The sequence below is a fragment of the Heliangelus exortis genome, chromosome 7 (assembly GCF_036169615.1).
Source record: "Heliangelus exortis chromosome 7, bHelExo1.hap1, whole genome shotgun sequence".
NCBI lineage: Eukaryota > Metazoa > Chordata > Aves > Apodiformes > Trochilidae > Heliangelus > Heliangelus exortis.
Genome location: NC_092428.1, coordinates 4,437,169 through 4,463,841, shown reverse-complemented (window position 1 = coordinate 4,463,841; position 26,673 = coordinate 4,437,169). Strand labels below are relative to the sequence as shown.

Genomic DNA, 26,673 nt, shown 5'->3' with positions numbered 1-26,673 from the left:
TTTCTGCTGAGGACTGAAAACAATTTTGATTTTAAAAAGATCCAGAGAGGTAATTGGAGCTACTTTCCAACAAAGGTTGGCAGTTCAGAATATCTTCAGACAAAGTTGTTAGCTATATTCCAACACAAATACCATTTTCTCCATCAAGATCTTTCTGCTGTGTTGCACCCCAAACTTCAATTCACTCAAAATCTGTTCACAACACAGGGAAAAAGCCCAGACCCAGATCACCTGCACGAGCACAGTCTTGTTAACTTCATGTATTATGAATGTTTCAGGAGGATATTTCACTGAGATTGCTTCAAGTTCCAGTTAACTGCACACAAATGCTGGCTAGTTTAAGGTTCTCCCTTGCTTTCACTCAGGCACATTTTCTCCAAAAGCTGAAGATTTTATGCATTTCTGTTCAACAGGTCTGTGGCACCTCATTTGTGTATGGCACAAAGGGACCACCCTTTAATAATTAGCATGTGCCAAATAATCAAGGAGGACATTGAATCCCCCAGGACTGGAAGGCACCCCACAGATGTAACTCATCTACACCCACAAGCCCACCAGAGGGATTTATTTTACAGCCCCCAAGGCAAGACAGCCACTTGTGGGCTGATCCCTCAGCTCAAGCCCCCACGCTTGGAGCTACTGAACAACACACAAAAAAACCCCAAAAAACCAAAGAAAACTGAGTGCAAAGAAACACAGCACACCGTGGTCCTTGGGGAACATATGGAAAAACGCTTTAAAAATCACAACTGGCATTTAGACAGCTCACAACCCTTTTATTATTAAACTGAGAATTATTGTGGTGCCCGGGAGCTCCAGCCACCAGGAGCTCCCATCACACCAGGCACCACACAACATGCAAAAGGCACCATTTCAGCACAGCTCCTTCTGTGGCACTTCAGCTCCCAAACTCAGCTCTAAAGCTGCAAAAAATCGAGCTGGGAACAGGAGAGGCAGAGAGCCAGGGGCTGCTGCCAGCTTTCCCTCTGGAAAAGAGCCGGACTGCGGGCACCAAGAGGAGGTCACCCACCAACCACTGGCTGCCCACGGGCGGGGTGGGAAGAGCAGAGGCAAGTGGGAATGCTTCTCCCACCATGTGTGCTACAGGTGTCCACTAGCTGCACCAAACACAGGGCAAGATGGGCTTCAAGCCTTCAAGCCCCATCCCTCCAGCCCTATCCCTCCAGCCCCATCCCTCCAGCCCCATCCTCCAAACCCCATCCCTCCAGCCCCATTCCTCCAGCCCCACCCTTCAAGCCCCATCCCTCCAGCCCCATCCTCCAAGCCCCATCCCTCCAGCCCCATCCCTCCAAACCCCACCCTTCAAGCCCCATCCCTCAAACCTTCACAACCTCCTGCCAGACCCTACAGCAAAAAGTTCCCATGACCCAGTTTGACAGAAAATGAAATAACCCGTTCAGCTGAAACACAGCAAAACCCAAGCCAAACAAACAAAACCCAAGGAAAACACACACACACAAAGGAAAACCCCAACCACACCATAAGGTCCACATTAGGGCTCCAGTCTGTGGAAACCAGAATCACCTTCTCCTAAGACTCCTAAGAGCTGTGCAGCACAGGGAGGGTTTGTCTAAACTGGAAGTACAAAGCAGCAGAGCTGGTTTCAGTCCCAGCTCACACTGGACCCCTACACACAACTTGCAGGATGTACAAAGGAGCTTTTAATGGTCTCAGTTCTCCAACAAGCCCAGAAGAGCACTGGGTGGCACCGAAACAAGGATGGTCCCACACAGCCTGGTTGGGCAGGAGGCAGCACAAGGGGGACAACAGCCTGTGGTGGGCTGCCCTGGCCCTGCCACACTTACTGGGCACCCTCAACTGTGAGGAAATGGGAGAGCTGGATCCTGAGTGCTTCCAGCATCACTTCACTTCTCCAGGATGCTTGGCTGGAGGTGGCAGAGGCCTCCCCCATAGACTTCACGAAAGGCTTTAGGCAGGAAGCAGCTGGAGTCAGGTCTGGGCACAGCCCTGCAGAGCTAAGCTTGCTTTGTTTGGTTCCTCTTTTCAGGACTCCTGACCAGTTCCAGGGTGCCCAGTGCAGTGGAAGGTTACACACAATTTATGTTTTAATTTAGCGAGACTCTACCTGCCCCCAGCAACAGATGCCCTGGTGCTAAAAGGAAAACAAGTTTATGCAAATCAAAATATTGTGGTTTTAATCACTTGATCCAATCTATTTCTGAGCTGGGTTTATTATTTTCTGCTAATTGTGAGGTTGTGGATCCATCTGACCTTCCTAGGCAGGAGTGCCAGTTAAAGCACTCCTTCCCCACCTCCACTCCTGCCACACAGCTCTGCTTCCCACTCCTCTGCTGGTGCCTGCCTGGCAATTCCCATGGCCACGCAGGGAAGGAGCCTGAGGAACTGATCCAAGGGGCTGGGGGTGAGAAGAAAGAACCCACCCAGAAACACAAAAGGGTTTTTTGTTTCATCTGCATCAGTTCACCAGCCTGACTCATCATGCACCTGCACAAACATTGATGCTAATGCAGCAGAAGGGGAGGAATAGAGTGCAGCAGGGAACAGAGATGCTTAAGTAGCCCTGACAGAGCAAAACCACAGCCTGAGGATGGAAACAGGGATTGTCCATCTTTCTCACAGCCCAGAATGTTTATACTGGGCATTGTGGTACAGCTCCAACAGCATTAGCAATATTGTTTATTCCTGACCAGGAAAGGGGAAGGAGAAAGAAATAAAAAACAAAAGATGCTGTCCTATACTCAAGCCACCAACCCTGGTGTAGTGGTGGCCCCTTCCTCTACTGTTGCCTTTCCTCTGCCAGTGCCCACCCACCCTGTGCTGGTGGCATGGGTAGTGCCACCTCCAAGACCCATCCTTCTCACAGTTTTCCAAAGGAAGGGGTGGGTGACACAGATGGGACCTGGTGCACCCACACAGCTTCCCTCCTGCTGGCAGAGGGGGTGGGGGAAAGGGCAGGACTGTGGCCACAGCAAGGACAACAGAGTCAGAGCCCTGTGCTAGCAGCAAGCCTTGAGCAGCTGCACCAACTCCAAGTTGTTTTCTAGAAATCCCCATTGGACCAGCCAATGAATGGTGCCCTTCAGCAGCAATTTCAGCATTAAGGTAAGTGAGGCTGGAAAGAGGTATTCAGTTCAAGAGGATTTAGACAAAAAAAAAGCACATGAAACCGTGTTTGAACACACTATTTATGTCACATAAGTATCATCAAAACACACAAAGGTAACTTCTCTGGGATATTTGTCAACTTCAGGATATTCCAGAGAAAAAAAGTATTCCTGGAAAATCAGGCTGGGGTACTTCTGAGGGGTGTGCAAATGCTCACTGTTGTTTGGGGGAACTGCAAGGTGGTTGGAGCCCCTGAGGGAAGTGTTCCAGCCTGAAGTCTGTTGTTCTGAGCCCAAGGGTCCCAACCCTCCCACCAGCCTGGCTGGACTGGTGCCTGTCACTGATGGAGGAACTGGGCAGTCATGCAGCCACTGGTATCACTCATACTCAGCTAAAAATTAACCCTAACAAGAAGCAACAAACAGCTACAAAAAGAGTGTAAACATGCAAAAAACCAACCAAACAAAAAAATTCAAAAGCCTTTTTTCAGTCAGCAACCTGATCCTGCTGTCCAGTGTGTGTGTATGTATGTCAGTGTAAATAGGGACCCACAATTATCCCATATCAAAATTATTCTGCTTAAAGGACCATTTCTTAGGCATGTTTTATTTGTATGATTCACAGAAACAGTCTAAAGTACCAGAGGAAGAAAACTGCAGTCTAACCACAGGCAGCAAAACCAAAAGCATCAAGTTCCTATAGATACTCCATTACAGCTTTCCCAGAGGAGATGGGACACCCCTGCTAGGGTGACTTCACTGTCACCACATCTACAGCAGGAGCAGCAGTGGCAGCACTTGCTGTGGCTCCTGGTGTCCAGGGGATTCCTGCTTTTTCAACTTCTGTGCTCCCCAGGGCAGAGAGAGATGGGTTGGAGCCCCACACCTTGGCCAGAAACCCTGCTCCCCAGAGCAGGACCTGCCCTGCCCACCTCTATTAGAACCAGAGAATGGTTTGGGTTGGAAGGGACCTTAAAGATCATCCAGATCCAACCCCCTGCATGGGCAGGGACACCTCCCACTAGATCAGGTTGCTCAAGGCACCATCCAACCTGGCCTCAAAAGCTTCCAGGGAGGGGGGCAGCCACAATTCCCCTGCTTAGCAACTCCTCTCCTGTCCCAGACACACTGAAAGGATGTTAATTCAAGCAGGTAGTCTTCCAAAAATCACAGATTAAAGCTATGGATGCCTGCCAACTGCAGTACCTTTCTGGAGTCCAGTACTGGTCTCAAACTGGCTCACCTAAGGAAAGCAGGAGTGACTTCTGGTTGTCAAAACTTCTAAGTCTTCAATTTATCAGTATTAAAGTCAACCAAAACCCAAGAGATTAAGGTTGAAATACATATAAAAAAGACTTCCATGTTTTAAAACATATTCTGTCATGTTATGCTTTTGGCTATAATTACAATATAGGACGTGCTTGACACTTATTTTTTAGCGTTCAAAATTTTTTTCAGTTGTTAGCTCTTTGCCATCTGCTTCCTCTCATTATTCATTAAAATAGTTTTCATTTCTCTCTGAGTATAAGAGCAATATTGTTTTATGGGTGACTACATTCTCTTTTTTACTTAAACAGCATCATTTCAGCTTTTTTTTTTTTTTAAATTTATTTTGTAAAGAGGCATCTGCATGTCTTGCCAACTTCCCCCAGAGCAGGGGCTAACAAAGCAAGCCAGTTTAAAAGCAGCCAAATACATCTCCTTCTCTCCACCTGTCAAGAACACTTCCCTGAAGACTTGGAGGAAACTAAATAAGATACCTTGTCAGCTGTAAAAAGCACGGGGTTTTTCCTCCCAGAAAGAGCAAACATGCACTCAAACAGATGAAAACCAAGGTCCAGCATGGAGCTGACACCATATGCAGAAAATCTTACCCTTCCCAGTCAAAACACTGGAGCTCAACACCTTCCCCCACTGCCACTGCAGGGCCAAAGTCACCCACATAGAAGGCAGAGGAGGTTTCTGAGCAGTTATCAGGAGCAAGTGTAATAATTCTTACCTGGAAAATGCTGTTTGCAGCTGCTCCCTGGTTTGTCAGCACACATGCTACTCTCTCCTCATGATTTATGATGCTCTCTCCAGCACTGAGACTTCTATTACTGTCCTCATTTATTGCCTGCAGCTGTCATTCTCCCCAACAATTCTGCAGTTGTTTGTAGGTGAGGTATCAAAGGTATTCAGCGTGCACCTCGAGATGCAATTTTAATCAAACCTACTCCCAGGCAGCACTAAATGTTACAACAACTGCACAGGGTGCAGCGATTCGGCTGGACTTGACCAACTAAAATGATGACAGCCAGAAACATTTCCTCACAAATGCCTCAAAAGGAGGGACACCCAACAGGCCTGGGAACACCTGCTGATTTGTAAATGAAGATAAAAAGAGCACCCATAGATCACAACACCTTCCAACAGGTGTTGGAGTACACAATACTAAAACAAATTCAGCTGTTCCGCTTTCTCTGGCCAAAACATTGAGAAGATGGAAAATCCAGCTACACTTTTCTTGCCACCTATTTTTCCCAGCCAGGTATTTCCCCCATAGGCTATCCAGCTTTTTCAGCATCTCCTAAAAACCTGCTGAATCTGCCCATTTTAGAGTTATAGAGTCATAGAATCATAGAATTGGCTGGGTTGGAAGGGACCTCAGAGATCATCAAGCCCAACCCTTGATCCACTCCCGCTGCAGTTCCCAGCCCATGGCACTGAGTGCCACATCCAGGCTCTTTTGAAATATCTCCAGGGATGGAGAATCCACCCCTTCCCTGGGCAGCCCATCCCAATGTCTGATCACCCTCTCAGTAAAGAAATTCTTTCTAATGTCCAACCTAAACCTCCCCTGGCACAACTTGAGACCTCTTGTGCCCTCTTGTCTTGCTGAGAGTTGCCTGGGAAAAGAGCCCAACCCCCCCCTGGCTCCAACCTCCTTTCAGGGAGTTGTAGAGAGTGATGAGGTCTCCCCTGAGCCTCCTCAGAGCCTCAATTATGGCAGTGGAGGGGGAAGCAGATTTTACATCCAACCACTCCACTTTTAAAAGATCTCACTGTGCCTTCTATACATTAAACATTAGCAAATCAAAGAGTTCTGAATCACTGCAGTCCTCAACTTTTTGGGGATGCTTGATGATTTGTAAGATGGGCCCAACCACCAACTGCACCACCCTGTTTTGAGAGGTGGCCAACAGGGACAAACTGGACCCACCACCACCAAACATGGCATGAAAAGTAAAAAAGAAGTCCTGGAGCTAAGCCTAACACTATTTTAATGTGTACTCTAAAGCTCCAACTTTAAGTCAACTGATTATAACTGTATCTCTATTTAATGAGTTTCTGGTGCTTGTGATTCAGGACAAAACTTGAAAATATGAATCCTAAACCAGCCCCAAAAGGCAGATTTTGCAAAATAATGCAAGATGCTTCTTGTGGTTGTTATTAAGTATTCTGCAGACCTGACTTCTGGTGGCCACGTATTTTTAAGGCTGAGAGTCTTAAATGAGTCTCATCAGTATTCTAAACCCTCTTTGTGAGTTGAACACCATCCACACTGCACAGCCTGGAAATGGAAAGCCAGGGAAAAGCAACAATTGTGAACTCACAATCAAAAAGCACCCTGAGGGCTCTAACAGACAAGCTTTACTTCTAGCTAAACAGATAGTGTCCAAATATATACTACATGCACTTCAACACAGAACTCATCAAGAGGAAAAACGATGATGTATTTCAGTCCATCATGATAAAATACCAAAGAATCCCTGGTGTCTGGGAGTTGTTAATACTTGCCATGTATACAGATATTAAAAAATTTTATTATCTCTCCATGTTCCTGTCCCACCAACCAAGAAGATGGGGCCACACTGAGCAGTGTGCAGAAGTGAGCATCCCTAATTGTGAAGCTACATTAAAACATGAGCTGGTGTGCAATTCCTGCTTTCAGGCTAAGAAACAATGTCTGCTTTTAAATAGAACACTAATTGGGGAACATTTCAGAGTTCAAGAATACGTGACCTTCAAGCTATCCTGAGGATGCATTTCAGTCATTTAAATCCACAATATTTGTCCTCTCATAAGACCTTGTTATGAAAATAGGTTTGAATGGGTAATACACACTTCATTAGGAAAAAAAAGCCAATCCACCATGCAAGAGATGAACTCACCTATGTTCTTATAATTTTAAAAAAATTATTTATTTCAGCTTCCTGTATGCAATCCCCTTCCTACACATAACTGCAAAATGAGTATATTTGGGTGAAAGTAATGTCTCTATAGAGAGCATATGCAGTGTCTGCTTTACATATGTTAGTTTTGATCATAGAGAAAACATTTTCATTTTAACTAAATCAATCCACTCCTCTGCTGTGAAATGCTCCATCCAAATGCAAAAGTTGAATCCAACTACCTGGCACTCACCTGACACAACTGCAAAGCACAGATGTCCCAGAGTCACAACCCATTCCTGTCGAAAACACCCCTAGGATTCCTCACCCCAGGAATTGAGGAATTAAAAAAACTACAAAAAAATCACAACTAAACAAAACCACCATGCAACCAAAAACTTGAGACTTCCTCCATCAATTACTATCCTGTTTTTTCTTAATATTGGACAATGCTTTACTGGCAACAGAGAGGGGAAAAAAAAGAAAAAAAAAAAAATAAGTGTTTTGGGTTTTTTTCCCCAAACCTAAGACAGCTGAGAGGACATTTAAAATATAATTGCTGTTAGATTCAAAGCCAGATCATCATCCTCATGTCTTTAGGATCTGATCACTCATATACTTATGGTTCTTCACTGACAAACAACCTGACTCCTCTACTTGTGCAACTTTCATTACTCATAGGAAAGCCTTGGCAGAGCCAGGCCAACATATGTTAATTACTGGGTTGCATTATAATAGGTCTAACATCTTGTTTCTCATCCAAGGTTTTAAAATAAATGGAAACAACAGTCGCTTTGGATACAAAAGTATATATTTTTGTATCTCAGGCTAAAAATATTCTACGTTGAAAACACAAATAGATCAACTGCCAGAGAATTCCTTCCTCTTCAGCTCTTCTTTTGGGGTTTTTATCCTTACTGAACAAAGCAGCCAGGCAATAGCATATGTGCATCATCTTTCATTTCCTACAAATTATCCTTAAGGCAGGTGTAGCAGTGAAAAGAGGAGCTCAACTCCTAAATCTTTGGCTTATTCTAGGAAGAGTTTATCAGGTAAAGTTGGCTGCCAGTTCCTACAGCAAAATAAAGCATTAATTCATAATGAGCATGAATAGAGCAAAGATATACTTAAAAATATATTTTTCACATGACAGGAGATACATACTACGTTTCTTCATTTAATGATTTAATCTGCTGGGGTATTGCTAGGACAAGATGCTGGCAACAAGTATTTTTGATTGACCTGTCCCTTTATTCAGAATTTCAGACAAAGCAGTAAGAGTCTCCACTGACACGTTGTACCTTTTTGGGTGACCACATTTGAAGTTTTAAATGTGGATTTCAAATCATGACACCACAAAACTGCCAGAAACATTAGAGTTTTCTTTAAATTTTTCAAAACACTAACATTCTAAAAACAGGCACTAATACAAGACTTAACTCCACAAAAGGTCTTGCAAAAAGCTCATGCTTTGAATAAGCAATTTCCACATGCACTGAGGATGCAGAACCTTTTAGGATCCAGTGAAAACACCTCCTCAGGATTTTTTATTTTTTAAATAGTGATTAAAAAAACCTAATGACATAACTATCATACAATAATGACCAGAAACCTCCTAGGGATCATCCTCTCCCTCTTCCTTAGCTGAAGCAGTGTGGTCCCTGCTCCCAAAGGCTGAGTGCCAGCCAAGAGGTACCAGCCAGGAGCAGACAGATGGTGGCCAATAAGGAAACCATCACGCTTGTCCCAGTCACCATGGCAGAGCCCTGGAAACACACAATAGCAGCCCAGCTATTGAGCACTTTACTCCTCATTTCAGCTCCTTAATGTGTTTACCTGCACATGTCTGTGCCCCCAGCTAGAGGGCAAACAGACTGAGCCGTGTGGGGTGTACCAGTGGGATAGGGTGTAGGGCTGGGTGAGGACCCACCACAGCTGAGTGCAGTGCTGAAGGCAGACACACCCCAGATACACAGAGGTTACACAACAGTGCAGTTATATTCTGGGTCAGCTAAGGGGAAAGCTGCCAAACACTTCAAAATGGATGCTCAATGCATCAATTAGCTAGCAAGGGAGAATTCAACAAATTAATCCTAAATTTCACTTTTTTTTTTTTTTTTTTTTTTTTTTTTTTTTAAAGAGGTAAAATAACCCTCATATTTTGCTTTAGGACAAGACAAGCACAGTCCTGAATTTAAGATGCCCAGGCCACCAACCAGTTCCTCAAACCCAGGCTCTGAACCTTCCAGCTCCTGCAGACCCCATGGGCCCCCAGGTGCCTGTCAACCCATTACTTTACAAAGAACAATCTGCCATGGGTACAGGTAGAACAAAAACAAGCCTGAGTATTTTCAGAACCTATTTTAATCAGAAAGGGTCTGAACTGCTAACCAGAACTGTCCTTTGCAAAGCCTCTGTGGAAAGGACCACTGCTTCACCCAAGCCTGTGCAGCACTGAGCACCCTCTGGTCTCTGTACCTCTCAGGGCCCTTTCTGCTCTTCTCTATCTGCACTGCTCCAGTTGGTGCTACTGGTGCCCATCACCTCCTCACCCTGCTGCACACACATCAGAGGACAGGGCAACTTCATGTTTTAAAATCTTTATCTTGTGTCCTTCCTGTGGCTGATTCCTTCTGAAGTATAAACAAGGTCAGCGTGGTCTTCCCCTTATTTCTAATTCACACCTGAGGATCACTTGGCTTGCAAGCCAAGGCTTGAAGGGAAGCATTGACACTGCTCAGCAAAGTCCAGGCATGGCATCTTTTATGTGTAAGCTCTATCTTTGTTAAACACCAGGATTAAGGATTTGTTATCAACAAGCATTTCAAAGGTTGCCCAGATTTATTCTGCATTCTGTCCCTTGCTGGTCACCAGCAGCTGCTGTCACAACTTTGATAAAAGATAACAAGGCCACCTGAAATGGCAGCTCCCAAGTTACACACATAAACGAGCGGGTGCCCACTGCAGAGGTGGGACTTGGATTGCATCTGGATTTTGAAGCCCTTCTGGGGATCCACCTTCCCACACAACTCCTGTCCCACTGCTGCAGGAGCAGCTGGGTCACAGAGCCCCCAGTTCCACCCCAAAGCAGCAGGGAGGGTGAACACCAGGCAAGGGCTGAGTGAGGACCCAGGGAGTGTCTGTAGCAGCCAGGTTTGATGCAGCAGCAGCAGCTTCAGAGCCAGTGCTGCAGCCTGAGCAAAGCTGAGGGAGATGACCAGGAAAGGACAATGTCAACCCCACACTTGTGTTGTCAAAAAGCTGCAGGAAGAGGACATGAGCCCAAAAGTTTTAATTCGCAAGGCTGCTTTAACAGAGTCTTAGAAGGATTTGCTAGTGACCCAAAATAACTTCTCCTTACATAATACTGTTATGATTTTAATGTGTGAGAGATGTCAGAGGTCTGCAGTGCCAAAAGCCAAAGCTATGCATTCAGTTGGAAAGCTAAGAGGATCCCATGTCTAATGGTATCAAACTCCAGCTGGACTGCAACCCAATACTTTCTAAAAGAGTAATGTAAATTTCAGGGAAAAATCTCATACTTGTGAGGAGTACAGGAAGGGATGGAAGTTAGAGCAGATGTAGTTTCTGAAACAAATTTCTAAAAGGAGGACTGATAGCTGCTTTCAGAGTCTCACCAGGTGACAGATCAGAAGCAAGAAAGGAGCTATGAATGGGATGAAGCCAAACACTAGCTTGTAGGGAGACAGACTTGCAAATTGGCTACAAATTCACATTTTCAGTCCCAGAATTGCTACCCATATTTCCCACTGCAACTCAGAGCCTCGATTGTCTGTGAAACAGGGAGAGCACCCACATCCCAGTGGCAGGGTACAACTTCATGGTTTTGTACAGCACCCAAAAGACAGCAAAGTGGAGGTGGAGACAGTCAGGATCATGAGAGCATTTGCAATACAACAGTTCACTGGCCTGCAGTCTTTTTGGAACAAGCATTTCAGTCTTTAAAATAAAATTGTTAAATCAAATGTAAAGTGCATCAACCTGTATAAAGTGGAGGAGGGAAGCAAAGCTTTCTTTGAAAGGGCTTGGGGGAAGCATTGGGTTGCTGTAAGGGAGGCCAACATAAGCTGTATACCAGCTGTAAACAAGTTAACTTCTGTGATCCCACTGCCGGGAAAAGAGTTATAAGAGCATTAAACAAACAGAGAATTTACAAGAAGGACACCAAGAGATTGGGTAGTCTGCCTGACAGCCACATCATTCTTCCTCCCTGCAAACCTGTGGGATAATAAACCCTTCTCTCTTTCGTATATAGATATAAACAAACTGCTCTTCCGAGAATTCAATGTCAACTAAGTCTCTAAAACTGCTTTTTAAAGCTTTTCTCCTGGCTTTTTTTTTTTTTTTTTTTTTTTTTTTGGAGGAGGGGGAGAAAGAGATAACCAAATAGGTCTTCCACTGACCTATAAACATGTTATGACAGTGACAGTGCTTGTTTTCAAACTACTCCAGCTGCCCAAATTTGTATTCTTGCTATGTATTTAAGCAGAGACATTCTCTAAGAAAATTTGCCTATTGGTAAGCCTTTTTTTTTTTTTTTTTTTTCATTTACAGCAGCTAAAATCTTTAGAGATATGCACAATGCTGAAGTGTCAGGTTTATGTTAAAGCAGTGATATGTAAGGTATTTATTTCAAACCATCTGTGAGGCACTGAGGCAGCAGGATGCCAGGTGATGTTTCTCTTGCTTCCTTGGAAAAGGAGCAGTAGTTGGAGGAGTGGGGGTCCTGCAGCTCCAGCCAGGAGCCTTTCCTCAGTCACCCAACTCTTGGTGTTTCCCCTGCCCTCATGTTACTCTCTCACACCTCTAAAACAGCCAAAGGCAGATGGTAACCTTTGGGCTGGAAGATGCACATCTAGCAGGTGGGTGTTGGACCACAACCCAGAACATGCACAAGGGACCAGGAGAGGGGAAAGGGCTGAGGTTCAGTTTTACACTAAGAAAACCAACCAGCCAAAAAACCACAAAAAAACCCAGCCAACCAAACAGAAAACCCCACCAAAAAAAAAACAAAAACAAAAACACACCACCAAAAGGTTTAATAAACCTTTAAAAATGGTTTCTCCCAAAGGTAGAAATAATGATTAAAGTGGAGAAAACTCCCCTTCTGAGCATCAGTGTGAGACCAGGCAATTTCCAGGGAAGTCCAAATTCAAACCAGCAGCAGCAAGTTACCCTTGGCACTGCCTTGAAGTGCTGTCCCTGTCCCACAACACCTTTATTTACACAGTAAGCCTGTTCTTGATCAGCTCATCTGTTTTTGGAGCAAGTGTTCAAAAACAAGAGAGGAAGAGAAACCTGCACTTCAGAATTTACTGATGGAGATACAGGAGGTGTCTATTTCTGGGCAGCCTAAAAGGCTCTGCTGTTCTCAGAGGGAACCAGGAATACAGCCAAGAAACAGGCAGATATTCATCAAGGGAACTGGTTTTGGTACTAAATAACCAACTGAAGCCCCTACTATTCTGTCATCTATCTTTGTCACTGCAGCCCCAATAAATAAGCCCTTCTGATTAGTTATGAGACTATCTAGAAATCTCCAAGAGACAGACACCATTCTCTGCACCAGCTGGTCAGTCATCACAGCTCTGCAGTCTGAAAGGAATAATAATAATAGAGGAGAAGAAAAAAAAAAATCCAAAGACAACACAAACTTGTTGTCAATATTTTTTTTTTTTTTTACTCCTCAAGCTTATATGGTTTTACCAATTAGAAAAGGTGGGAAAGGGTGTTTTACAGGTACAAAGAACAGCAATATGAGTGGGGCAAAGTTGATCCACAGTTACACATTAGATCAACCCATTAGTATTCTCTAGTTAACACTGTCTTCACCAGACCCACCTCTCAAATTAGTCAGCAGAAGAGTTTACTGGTTACCAGACACAAAATTTAGAACAACAGAAGAAAGATTGGAAGACAATCAAATGAAGATGATAAACAACTCCCCATGCCAGATTTGTATGATGCTATTAGATGCACAGTCTGTTCTCTTCTTATTCTATCTTTGGTGACATAGTGAGATCCATGGCAGTGCTGCTGTTTTCTGGCCAAAAAAAAAAAAAAAAAAACCAAACCAAAACCAACCCCCCCCCCCCCCCCAAAAAAAAAACAAAAAACCCAACCCCCCCCCCTCAAAAAAAAAAGGGTTTGTAGCCACAGCTTCTTAAGCACTCTCAGCCAATATTGACTACAAAGGAACTGGCATATGGCTCTACAGGGAGAGGATAAACAACACTACCTATGGATCAGGCAGCCAGGGGATCATCTGGGTAGGTTTCATAGGACTGGAGAAGGATGTTGTAGTGTGAACACACTGGCTTCATAAATCAGCTCTCCACCATTCACTGACATACACAGATTAGGGCAGGAAAAAGAAAAAAGACCAAAACAGCCAAAACCAAACAACCAAAAACCAAACAAAACGTCAAAGCAAATAACAACCAAGGAGCAGTAGGGACAATCCAAATCCAGCTTTATGACATTTCCACAGGTTTGTAGCACTGGGCATATTAATGGGCTTTGAGCCATTTCTTTTCCTCCCTCACTCCCCCCCCTCCAAACCCTGGTGCTGAGCCCCAGTCCTCCCTGCTTCACTTAGGGAATCAATTCCGAGCTGCTCTGGGGAGTCAAAACCCAGGATTACCAACCCAGGGATACACTTCCCACGTTTATTTTAATGGAATGCTGATATAATAGCTGGTATGTGACTACCTCAATACTAATCCATGAGACAAAATACAAACCAAATCAATTTATTGAGTTACCTGTGGAAAGGACAGAAGTCTCTTGTTGAGCTGAGCTATTTCATTAGAGCCCAAACCTTGTTTAAAAAAGCATCCACCATCACTCCTTCCATGTTGGAAGGAACTACGTTTGGCTGTTCCAGGATTTCATACAAGAGAATACAAATTACTTCTTGTATCCTCTGCCACATGTCTAAAAATTATAAGCAAGTAAAGGAAACTATGGTGATCAAATAACCTCCTCTGTGGGCCTGCAGAAGGGCAGCTTCTTTTAAGAAGGAGTAATCCCCTGTGGAATAATTTAAATTCTGTTTACACAGAGAAATTAGAGGGGAAGTGATTTTGTCTGCCTAAGAACAACTTAGTTTCTTCTACTAGATAGATACTAACTATACAAACTTGCCCTGCTCCAGGAGGGGTAGTGGCACTCTAGTGAAGCTGGCAAACCAAACTCTTGCTAGCAATATAAACTACAGTGTATCTTAACTATTTGAACCAAAAATAACACCTAACAAGACCATCTTCTACTCTAATAATACACTACTGCCTCCAACAGTCAGGCTGTGGAGATCCATTACAATCCATTGCTGGACATTTCTCTTCCATTTCACCTTTAAAACATTCTCGTGTCAACCAAACTGAATGCTGCTGATCATGTGAAACCCACTGAAAACAAAGGAATCAAGAAGAGCTACAGAAGAAGTTTTTGCTTTTAAAAGAAGGGAGGTGGGGGAAAAAAAAAATAATCAGTATGACAAATGTCACTTTACGAACCTTTTGTTTTTAAGCCAAAAGACACCGTTTTAAAGCAGAAGTTATTTCTAACCTCACTGACAGCCTCCACTTATCACCAGCAGGAAAGCTTACATACACCTCAATTCAATGAAAGAAAAACATGCACAACCAAGCAGGAAGTATAATCAGTGCCCATCTGTGCTGGTCTGTATCCATGCTCTGTGCTACCCCATAAAATTCACCTAAATGCTCCTTGTCCCACAGCAGGCAGCTGACAAGAACAAGCACAAACCAACCCTCAACTCTTCAGCAATATTCTCCCCGCTCTGCTGTAACCCGGGATAGGATTTCACAAAAATTGGTCTAACCAGGAGTTAACAAATCAGCCAATTGCACAGTGGTCAAATTGGTTACCACAGGCATTAACTGCAGTCCTACTTATTTATGAGAACCAGGCTTCCCAGGTAAAGCCCCAACAATCCCAGCTCACTCCCAGCCCTGTTGGATCCCCCACGTTGTCGCGGCCGCACGGCACCGACCCCCGGCTCCTGCCCAGCCACTGCATCCCCTCCTCATCCTCACCTTATCTTCTGGCTGGCTGGAAAAAAGCCTGGATCCCCGTTGTCCAGAAGCCTATCAACAACACTGTGGAAGGCAGAAGGAATTCCAACTTTGTTTCCTTTCTGGGATCTATTTTTCTTCCTTTTCAGGAGAGAAACCAGGCTTCCCAGGCTGCTAGTACAAACAGCAAGTTGCTAAAAGCCATTCAAGACAGTCTCCAGCTATAGGATCAGGGATGTAACTCCCATCCTGAGGGATTGTTTGTGTTGGGGTTCTCCCCCCCCCTTTTTTTTTTTATCAACACAGAACCTTTGGAGCCTATAAAAGGGGAAGAGATTTGGGGTAAAGGGCAAGCAACTCCCCCCCCCAAAAAAAAGTTATGAATGGAAACTTGCTACAAAGCCTCCTCTGCTTCCCACCACTCCTAAGGGCTGCTGATCAGGACAAAGCTTTCAGATGATGCAGGATCTGACCTATTATCTTCTGTGGGTTTCTTAAAATATTCTAAAACCAGAACTGTATGCACATGAAGTTCAGAGTTCTGTTTCATCTCAGCACAAAACACTCTCTGTATATACACACAGCAACTCCTTTCCTGAAACAAAGTTTCCATTGATCCTTTGCCACAGACTCAATTATTGTTTCTAATCATGATCAACGTTTATTTAAGGTACTGTGGACTGTAAACAATGTAAACAATACAAGCATCTGTCCATGTTGACATGTGTGTCACTGGTAGGTTAGCTACCTATAGCCACTGGTCTCCAGGGCATTCTTTTTACATTCTGAAAGCCCAAAGTAAATTTAAATTACAATTTACAGAACAATCTTTAAAGCAGATGCCTTTTGAGGTGGTCTTATCTTGGGCAGATAAGAATCATGTCCTGTCAATTAAATCCCAGGAAAATTTTGCTTGTTTTAAAACATAATCCTAAAATCACTGCTTGTGGGGTTTACTGTTATTCTAATTATTAGAGTGTTTTTGGTTTTTTTTTAAACATTCAATATGTTCTGAAGATATTCTGAAAAATTCCTCTTTTTTGTCATATCCATGGGGAAAAAAAAAAGTCTTCTTGTAACTCGGTAATTGTAGCATACTTTAAAAAGCAGAAATTGAGACATTTTAAGAAGACATTTCAAAAGCAAAGATAAGAAGAAAGGTCCTTAACTGTGGGATATTTAGAAGACTTCAAGTCATGTTTTCCACAGCCTCATTTTAAAAATAAGTGGCCTTTTCTCTCTCCTTCCCCCCCCCTCTCCTCCAAACTCTGAGGAAAACAGTCACCAAACACACTCAACTAGCCTCAAACTCACACGTGCTCCATTGCAGATCTTGCTTTCAATGTCTCTTTTGTTTGATGCCTGGTGTTTCAACATCCTCAACTTGAACAGAAAAAGGTCAGATCGAGTCTTCTGGCATTCACAGACCTGCAACAGGCCCCGCCAAGAGAAGATTGATGCCATAGCACACTTCCCCCAGTCAAGAGAAGGAAGTGGAGGTTTTGAATCCGAGACCAGCTACATTTGTCAGAAGGATCCTTATTCTCCCAAAGACAGACAGTGGTATTTAGTTCTACTGTAATCCTCTGTGAAACTTTTCTGCTGGTAACACTTTTGAGTTAGAGTCCTGCCACCATGCTACGTTACCACCCCAGTATCACGTCCTGAACAGGTTCTCACCAGTAAGAGGATTTTAGCCCTGCCTCCCAGTGCAGGGCTCCTTCCTTTTTCCACACCCTCCCTCCTGGTTTTGCTTCACCTCTGGGTTACCCCCGGTGCCCTTATGCCTACTGCCCTCCCCTTTGCTCCCCAGCCTGGGGAGGAGAGGCTGCACCATTAACCTGCCAGTCTGCAAGGCCAAGGTCCAGCTTGCAGCTGGAGAGAAGCTGTTGCTGAAGATTTCCTTAAAAGCTTTAGCACTTCAAGGCAGTTGGAACTACTCAACCAGAGCTGGGAGCCAAAGCTTTGCCACAGCATTAATGGGCTTTTGCCCTTTTTAAATTGTATAAGCCTGTCGCCTTTCTGATGCGCAGAGTTTTATTCAGAGTCCTAAATGGCCATTTCATATTTAAAAGAAAGCTCGCATAGGTAGCACCCTAAAACTACCCCAGGTCATTCATCACCCACCCCCCTGCCCCCACTCTCCTACTGTCTCTTAGGAAACCTTTGATAGAGCATTTGTTCAGGCTGCCAAGTTAAATCCTCTTCTCTCATGTCAGTGCATTGAAAAAAGCAGTCAGAACACAAGCTTCACTCAGGCCTGCTGAAGTAAATGGAGAAAACCAATTCCTCTGGCACTACAGAGCCATTAAGCCGTTTGCAGATTATTAACTGAAGCACAAAAATATACACGGCGCACAATCGCACGGCATTGCAGACCCGTTCCTTTAAGTTCGCTTCAGTCTCAATAAACCGCCTATATGGCTGCAATTTGTAATCATTTGTGCAGCTGCCCGAACTGTTTAGCGGGACCCCGACAACCCCAGACAAAAGCCTTGTCGCCGCGATGCGGGGGTCACGCTTCCAGCCCCGGGCACTTTTCACCTCTCATCAACACGGGAACGGGGGCTGCGCTCGGAGGAGAACACCCCAGACGCCTCCCCCGCTCCGGTGCCCCTAATCCCAGCCTCCGAGGTAGCACCGAAATTAAACTTTACACGTGCGAAACAAAGTTTACAGTCTAAAAACCCGATTATAGTAACAACTTCCTCCCTCTGCCTGAGGCTGCCCGGCTCCTTCCCCGCTACCGAGCCAGCCCGGCGAGCTATCCCGAGCGGCACGGGGAGGGAAAGGGAGGGAGGGGGGGGGGGGGAGAATAAAAGCGTGGCTGGATGGCTCCTATTTTTATGTTTACATTCCTGAAGTGTCTTTTAACTGACTGCCATTCCCCCCTCTCCCCGCCAGCCGACCCTGGAAGAGCTTCCCCCGCTCCCCTCGCACAAAGGCGGGCGGGCAAGCGGCGGCCGGGCCGACCCCCCCCCTCCCCTTCCTTGGCTCTCTGCTCCCCGCGCCCCCTCCCCTCCGCCCGGCGGCTTCCTGGACAGATGCACCGGGGGAGGGGGGGGAAGGAGGGGAGAGAGGGACGGGGAGAAGGGGGGGGGGGGGCTGCTCCTTTCTCCTGCCTGCCTAGAGAGGCCCCGGTCCCAACTGGCTCTCAAAACCCAGACACAAGGAATTTATACCCAGGCAAGCTTCCCAGAGCCCGGAAAACAGGCGCAAGCTCCCCCGCGCGTCTCCCAAAAAACCCCACACGGGCGGGCGGCCACGCACACGCACGCCCCGAACCGCAACCCCGACCCCTCCGCGGGGCTCAGCTCGCCCCGACGGCTCTCGCCCCGGCCGGGGGCAGCCGCCGCCCCGGTCCCCGCAGCCCCCTTTGTGTTTTTTTGCGGCGGCTCCGCTGCCCGCCCGCCCGCTTCGCGGCTACTACAAGTTAGACCTGGGCCGGGTCTCCCCCGCGACCCCCGGACCGGACCGGGAAGGGCATTTGCCAGTCAGAGCCGCCTGCCCGCCGCCGGGCCCGGCTCCGCGGCTCCCAGCCCGCCCTAGCCCCGCTCCCTCGGCGGGGACAGCCTGTCCCTTTAAGAAGTCTCCGCACATTTTCTCCCCTCGCAGAATAAATTTTTGTTTTTAAATTATTTATTATTATTTTTTCCCCCTGTACACCTATTTCCCCAGCGTGGTCTCTCCATTGTTTCTGCTCCGCCGAGGCGCGACCCCTGCCCGGCCGCGAACGGGGAGGTGCGAGCAGGGAGCGCAAATAGACGCGAAACTTACCTACAGATTGCAAAGCAGCCTTGCAGCAGCAAAATAATAAGGAAGAAGGCAGGCAAAATCCTCTCTCCCCAACTGATTTGCAGCTCTACTCGGGTATTTTTAAATATATAATTTTGTTTATTCCCCCGCTTTCTTCCTTCTCCCCCCCCCCCCGCGCTCTCTTTTTTTTTTTCCTCTTTCTCCCCCCCTCCCCTTTTTTTTTTTTCCTTGCCCACAGACAGTGAAAAGGAGCTCAATGTTAGTGGGTGAGTAAGTGAATCAACTAGCAGAGAGCACAGCAAGTTGAAGTGTCAAATTACATTGGCTATTCTATTACCAAAGGGCCATGCTTTGTGGCTGCTGGCAAAATCTGTCCCAGATTCCTATCTGAAAGGGAGCTGCCTCCTACAGGGATGTTCTTTCCTTCGCCCTCTCCCCCCCCACAACACCCCCTCCCCACTCCTCCCCAAATCACGCAAAGTTAAAAAAAAAAAAAAAAAAATCTTAGATACGAGTTAAAATACAAATATTGTCTTACAGGATATTTTAAGGCGGGGATTCTCGGTTTAGTCTTCCCGAATGCACTCAGAAAACCTTCCACTCTGGAAACTGAAAGCAGGAGATCTATCCTCCCAGCTGTATTTTTGTATCATTAAATAGGGGAAAACCACCCTGGACCCACCAAACTCGGAAACATGCGGTGCCTCCGTCTGTATCCTCTTCACGGGAAAATTTTTACGGGGATGGGAAGAACTACCGGGCGGGCAGGGGGAATTACACGGGAACGCCGAGAAATCCCTCTGCTCCTTATGTTTCACTTTAGGCAGCCCCCCACTCCCACGTCCCCCCTCCTCTTTATTGCCACCATCGCCACCCCTGGGGCCGCTGTTTATTTTCAGAGCCCGGAGCTTCCGCCACCCAGGTAGGAACGGGGTCCTCCCGGGGGTCCCCGCCTGCCAGCGGATCTCCGCCGGGGAAGCCGGGCGGGCGGCGGTACCCGGCGGGGCGGGCCGGGGAGGCGGCCCCGGCGGCGGGGGGAGGTGTGTGGGGAGGGGGGGAGCAGAGGCCGGGAGCCCCCTCTGCCCCGCGGCGATAACAATAGGCCGTGTGGTTTTGTTGGGGTTTTTTTCCCCCCCTCCCCTCTCTCCTCAGGAAATCCAGCCCGATTTCCAGGGAGAAAATAACAAGAAACTGTCCTTGTCTGACGAGCACCAATCTGCTAAAAAACATCTCCCTCGACTTCTCTTCCCCTTGATAAAACACTTCCAGGACAATCAATATTTTATGATGAGTTGTTAATAAGCCTAATATATTCATCCCTGCTCCAACGGGGCTTGTTAGATTATGCAATTAAGATAAGCAATTTAAACAGCACTGTGCAGCTCTTCGCTGGTCACATTCGTCTTGCTGGAGGAGGAGAAAGATCTGGACTTTAAAGGGATGTCGGATCACTCGGCGAAGGGAGGGAAGATCGATTTTTTTTTTTTTTTTTTTTTCTTTTTTTTTTTTTTTTTTTTTTTTCTCTCCTGTTGTTAATTTAAATGCGTGCAGCCCGAATCACTCTCCATGCCGGTAACCCCCCCGGCGGCATTCCGGCTCCCCCCCTCCTCTCCGACGGCAGCCGCCGATTTACGCACCGATTTGCCTGGGGCGATTTGGACCCCCCCCAGGACACTGCCCTCCGCCCCGCTCATTTACACTTTCCCCAGAAAAAAAAAGAAAAAGCAATAATAAAAAAAGACCTCAACCAAATCCCCCAAAACGCCTCTCCTCCCTCCGCCCTCCCATCTCGCCCTCAGGGGACTCGGGGAGGGGGCACACACGGTGCGGTCGCGCAGCCCAACCGAGACGCGGAGGGGCGGTGCGGCCCTCGGGGGGAGACCCGTGCGGGTAGCACCTCCCCCCCCATCCCTCCTTTTCCCCTCCCCTCTTCCCCCCCCCCCCCCCTCCTCCTTCAGCCGGTGTCGCTCGGCGTCTCCCGCCGCTCCGCCGCCGCGCTCCGGCTCCGCATTTTGCGTGCGGCCGCGGTGTCAGCCGGGGAGCGCCGAATAACAAAGACAAGTTTGAGATCAGCCGCCGCCGCGCAGGCTGCCGGTGACGTCAGAGAACAATGCCGCTGCCAGCCGGCCCGCCCCGCTACCGCCGACCCTTAAAGGCGCACGGCGAGGCCCCCGAACCGGGAAACGGGAGGCGGTACCGGCCACGCTACCCCCTCTTCTTCGCTCTCCCCCCTCCCTTCCTTCCCGGTGGGTCCCCCGGCGCGCTGCCCGCCCGGGCGGGGACAAGCGCTGAGCTTCCCGTCATGGCTCCTTCCGCCGGCCCGGCACCGCTCGGCCTCCGGTCGCTCCCCGCCAAAGAACCGGGGCCGAACCGGCGGGAGCTCCCGGTCGTCCCCACGATCCGCTCGATTCACCCCGGCCTGGGGTGGGTGCGGGACCCGCAGGCCCCGCGTCCGGCAGCCGCACAGTGCTACCTGCCAGCGGAGGCTTTTTCCTTTCCTCCAAGGGCTGGGCTGCCGGAGGAAACACAGATCCCGAGCAGGCTCGGCCCCGGGGGCGACAGCCTCCCCAGGGAGCCTCTCCTGCGGGGTTGGCCAAGATGCCACCTCCAGGGGCTCCAGCGCTGACCCCTCATTTCCTCAAGAGCCCCACTGATTTTAGCCCTCAGATCCTGTTTAGCGCAGCCCTTAGGTCATCCCACTCCTGCAGAGCCTTTGGTGTTTGTCATTAAAAGGAGCAGTGAATAAACCCAACCTTTCAAGTCACCAGCAATGGTACCGTAGCAACACGCTTGTTTCCTGATATTCACACATCACTGCATCCTACCTGAATAGTAAATTTATTTTCGATTCATTCTTCAGGCATAGCAAGGTATCAAAACTTCTGTCTCAGTCACAGGCAAAGTCAAGGAGTAGGGTTCACGTTTCATTGCTTTAAACCATCTTGCAGAAATACAACATCAGAAAATTAAACGTATCGCTGCACAGAAGAGCAATTACAAGGGCATAGCCTGTCCACTGTGTTTAAACATAATTCCCACTGATGTCACCCAGGCAGAAAACAGATTGGTAATAACAGATTTACTTTTTCAAGCTTTCTGTAGCTGTGGTGCAGAATGCTTCCCGCATCACTCAGGATCTACCAGATACATCACGCAGGATGGCATCATCCTGCCCTCTCTCAGCAGCTAAACTGCTTGGTCAGTAGCTAGGAAAAGTATTTCAGGGAACAACCATGGTGAGACACAGCAGTTACCATTGTGCCCTCCGAGCTGATTGCTACTAAATCTGTGTTTGCTGGTCAATGTTGAGATGAAAACCTGTCCAGAGGTGCACAACAGCCTTGGCCACCTGGAGTCATGAGAGCTCAGACAGCACTTGCAGTGACACTGAGCATGAACTGGTGTTCCAGCCAGTTCCCAGCTGCTGCTCCTGCCCATATAGAGTTCATTATGTTCTCAGAGTAATTCCTTAATTTCCTCCACTGGCTGTGTTAGTCACCCACAAGGTTTTGGCCCCAAAGTGGTTGTAGCAGTCAGCTTATCTACTGTATTGATCAGTTTGTTTGTAAATTAAATTTAACTCTGAATATTAAGAGGGTCTGTGCTGTTACAGTCCCCCAGAATCTAACCCTGGTTGATGTGCTTTCCTCCAGGCTTATTCACAACAAAGAAAAAAGCTTTTCTATAGCTGCTCTAGTTCACTGCCAGTTGCCTGCTGGGGCATAAAGGGTGGATTGGCCACCTGGACTGAAAAAAAGGTGTTAGGAGTTTTGATGTACAACAAGGCTGGCTTGGGTCATCTGGTGGTGTCCCAAGAACACTTCTGCAAAGAAAATGACCAACTAACCCGAGCAGCTGAATTTTCCAATCCCATTGCAACGCCAGAGCAAAGCAAAAGCACTGTTTGCAACACGGACAAGGATTAGGCCCTTCCTGTTTGTTTTCAGAAAATGGGATGATGCTCTTTGCAAATGAATGCTCTTGGCAGTTTTGAGATGAAGAGTTGTAAGTAACCTCAAAACCAGAAGCCACGCAAGCTTCAGCACATGATCTTGGATCCTGGGTTCACAGCTTGGTGCTGCTGCAGCAGCAGAGCTGTCAGGGAGCAGAAAGACACACTATTCTCCACACTGTTCCATGCTCTGTGGTGGGCCTGTCCACAAGGGATTAGACCAAATCTGCTAACCTCATTTCCTTTATGTAACCTCAGACAGATCTGAACTCTTTTCTCCAGAGGACTGGATGTTAAACCAGAATATCGCCTCCCCCTAACCTTCTTCAGCTGCAGTTCAAATTAGTTTTTGCTGCTCTCATAATTCATACTGTGCAGTACTGAATAATGGAATTGACTGAGAAGATGTTGTGTCTTGACATATCCAGGTTACCTGTATACAGGTTTTATCAGGTAACTGCAATCAGTGCAGCTTTTTGCAGCATAGGGTTCAATACAGACCACGGAGACCAAAGGGAGTCAGTGCTTAAACTGCAAACCCATGTCAACTATTGGGTCCTACAACCTTTACACAGAATCACAGAATCATTGGGGTTGGAAAGGACCTCTGCCATTTTCTTTGATGCCACTACTCCTGAGTTCCTGCAGCAGTCGTGGGGCTGCTGGGTGCCTCCTGGCAGCAGCCTCTGCTGCTTTGGGCCATTTTTTCATATGTACTATCCATTATCCACCTTTTATATCCTCTGAGGTTTTCATTCACTGGATTTTCAGAGCCTGCCTATCTTTTTGAAGTACTGGTAGCTCTAGTTTCACACAGTGTGTCCCTGCCAGTGAGCCATGCAATGTTGTAGATCGGACAAGGAGATGCCATAACTGTGGGAAAGAAACCTCCCTGCATGTTCACAGCTGCCACATGGCTCTCCTGAAACATAAAGGGGGGAATCTGCCAGAAAAGGCAGATCATAGAATCATAGAATTGGCTGGGTTGGAAGGGACCTCAGAGATCATCAAGTCCAACCCTTGATCCACTCCCCCTGTGGTTCCCAGCCCATGGCACTGAGTGCCACATTCAGTCTCTTCTTAAAAACCTCCAGGGATGGAGAATCCCTGTGCAGCCCATTCCAATGTCTGATCACCCTCTCTGGAAAGAATTTTTTCCTAATATCCAACCTAAACCTCCCCGGGCAGAGCTCAAGCCCATGGCCTCTTGTCTTACTGGGAGAAGAGCCCGACCCCCCCCGGCTCCAACCTCCTTTCAGGGAGTTGTAGAGAGTGATGAGGTCTCCCCTGAGCCTCCTCTTCTCCAGCCTCAACACCCCCAGCTCCCTCAGCCCTTCCTCACAGGACTTGTGCTGGATCCCTTCACAGCCTCCTTGCTCTTCTCTGGACCTGCTCCAGCACCTCAATCTCCTTCCTGAGCTGAGGGGCCCAGAACTGGACACAGGACTCAAGCTGTGGCCTCACCAGAGCTGAGCACAGGGGCAGAATCCCTTCCCTGGACCTGCTGGCCACCCTGTTCCTGATCCAGGCCTGGATGCCATTGGCCTTCTTGGCCACCTGGGCACACTGCTGGCTCCTGTTCAGCTTCCTGGCAATCCAGACTCCTAGGTCCCTTTCTGCCACTCTGTGCCCAGCCTGGAGCTCCCCATGGGGTTGTTGTGGCCAAAGTGCAGGACCCGGCACTTGGCCTTGTTGAACCTCATCCTGTTGGGATCAGCCCAACTCTCCAGTCTGTCCAGGTCCCTCTGCAGAGCCCTCCTGCCTCCCAGTAACTAAGTTACTTAGCTCAAGAGCCAACTCAGGTTAGCTCAGCATGGATTGCACACGTACAATATGCACTAAAGTGGTGATTTCACAATAAGGCCCTACATCTGCATTGCTTTTCTTATAGGTCTGATAGTCCTGTGACAGTCACACATGTGGCACCACCACACCTGGTGCTCCCCAGCTACACACATCCTGAAGCCCTGAGTCCTCACAGGAGGGGTCATCCATCAACAACGATCTCTGATCTACTCTCTCTGTCATAACCCAGGGGCTTTACCTCATGCAGATGCTTACTCAGATCAAGTTATGCTCAAGTTTAGCCAACGTGACCTCAAAATGAGGGAGACCAAATCTTTTTGCAACTTGGCAACAGCATAGGATGCCAGGAGTAATAGGATGCAGCTAAATGATGCCAGTCTGAAAATGAGATCAAGCTGCAGTCAGGCTGTCCAAATTTCACTATGCACAGTGAGAAACTGGTACAGTTTATTGAGGACTATGTCCATTTTTATAACTTTTCCTTAATAGTATTATTTGGAGTCTTAAATTAGAGACAAAATGACTGTGCAAAGACATTAAGGAAATTTGCAGTTATGCAACTGGAGTCCTAGAGGAAAAGTAAACAATTTTACTGAGAAAAACAAATTGAAACCAATTACAAGACATTAAGAGGGAAGTGGCTGGAGGTTTTTTTTTTTTCTTTTATCCCCTTCCCTTTTCCTTTTGAAGCAGGAGAACATTTGCATATGGTCTTAAATTTGATCCCTCCTTAGCCTTCCTGAGCCTCTGCTGCCTAAGTCACAGTCATTTGTGACTAAAATGAGGGACTGCATTCCTCCAAAGGAGCTTTGGTGTGACAGGGAAGGAAAGGAGCATCATCAAGGCATTTTTTGATCACTAAGGACACACATCTTGTCTTTTCCAAGAACTTACACTCACATCTTCTTTTACAGTCATTCTTCCCAGGCCAGCCCACTACTGACTGCCAGTTTTCTGCAAATTTTATTGTGTATTCAGAAGTCTGGAACTCTTTTGGGTGCCACAGTAAGGCAATACTCAACAAGTCTCTAGTCTTGCAAACATAAGACCCAAGTTGCTCTTCCACTGAGCAATTTTGCACCCTTGTCTCACTTAAGCATGGGTATAGTCTGAGGAGGACCAGAGTTGTAGTTTACAGCTCAGCCTTCCAGGTGATTTGATTAATTTGGCAAAGAGAATAAAGCCTTTAAAAATATGATGTAGGAAGATAGCACTGAAATCCAGGATGTGTTCCTTCAAGAGTCAAGGATATAGCTTAAAAGCAAAAACAAAGAGGAGCTAAAAGGATAGGAAGAGAAGGCATGCCATGTGCTTATATCACACTGAAAAGGAACTTAACATATGTGAGCTGAGGAAATACAGCATTGTAAACATGCTATTTATATAGTGCCAAAAGTACTTTATGAGGACATAAACATTAGTCACCCTGGTGCATACAGTTTTTCCTTCTAAAGGAGATCAAGACACTGCCAGAGCAAAATCAAAGCCCAAATTCAAGAACCAAGCGAATCTCAGCTTTGAGAAATCTCAAATCAAAATTTGGTCTGGGGTGAAGTCACTTGACTCCTGCAAACCTTGCCCATAAAGCAAATAAGTTCCAAACATTGGAACTGAGATTTGTAAACAGGGACTTTAGTCACTTCTGTTGTTGTTAAACTCTTTTCTAGCTACACCATAGAGTTTCAGGAGGAAAAAGTGAAAAAGAAAACAAAACCTTATCCAAGTTTAAACTCGGGGGAACACATTCAAGCAGAATATAATTAGCAAAGCTGGAAGATGGCCAGAGTGCTATGTGCAACATCATGCTCTTAAAAAACAAAACAAAAAAAAACCCCCAT

General features: G+C 46.8%; 1 protein-coding gene across 9 annotated transcripts in view; it reads right to left on the bottom strand.

The window, feature by feature from the left end:
* ZMIZ1 (zinc finger MIZ-type containing 1) overlaps positions 1–19,705 on the bottom strand; it is a 332,043-nt gene extending 312,338 nt beyond the window's left edge. For 7 of the 9 annotated variants that reach the window (XM_071748301.1, XM_071748299.1, XM_071748305.1 and 4 more), the window contains exon 1: positions 19,099–19,233. The gene's annotated coding sequence lies outside the window, so the exon portion shown is untranslated. Of the gene's footprint in view, positions 1–19,098; positions 19,234–19,615 lie in introns of those variants that run through there. The other 2 variants (XM_071748298.1, XM_071748302.1) reach the window with 2 other exon arrangements.
* Positions 19,706–26,673: the final 6,968 nt, after the last annotated feature.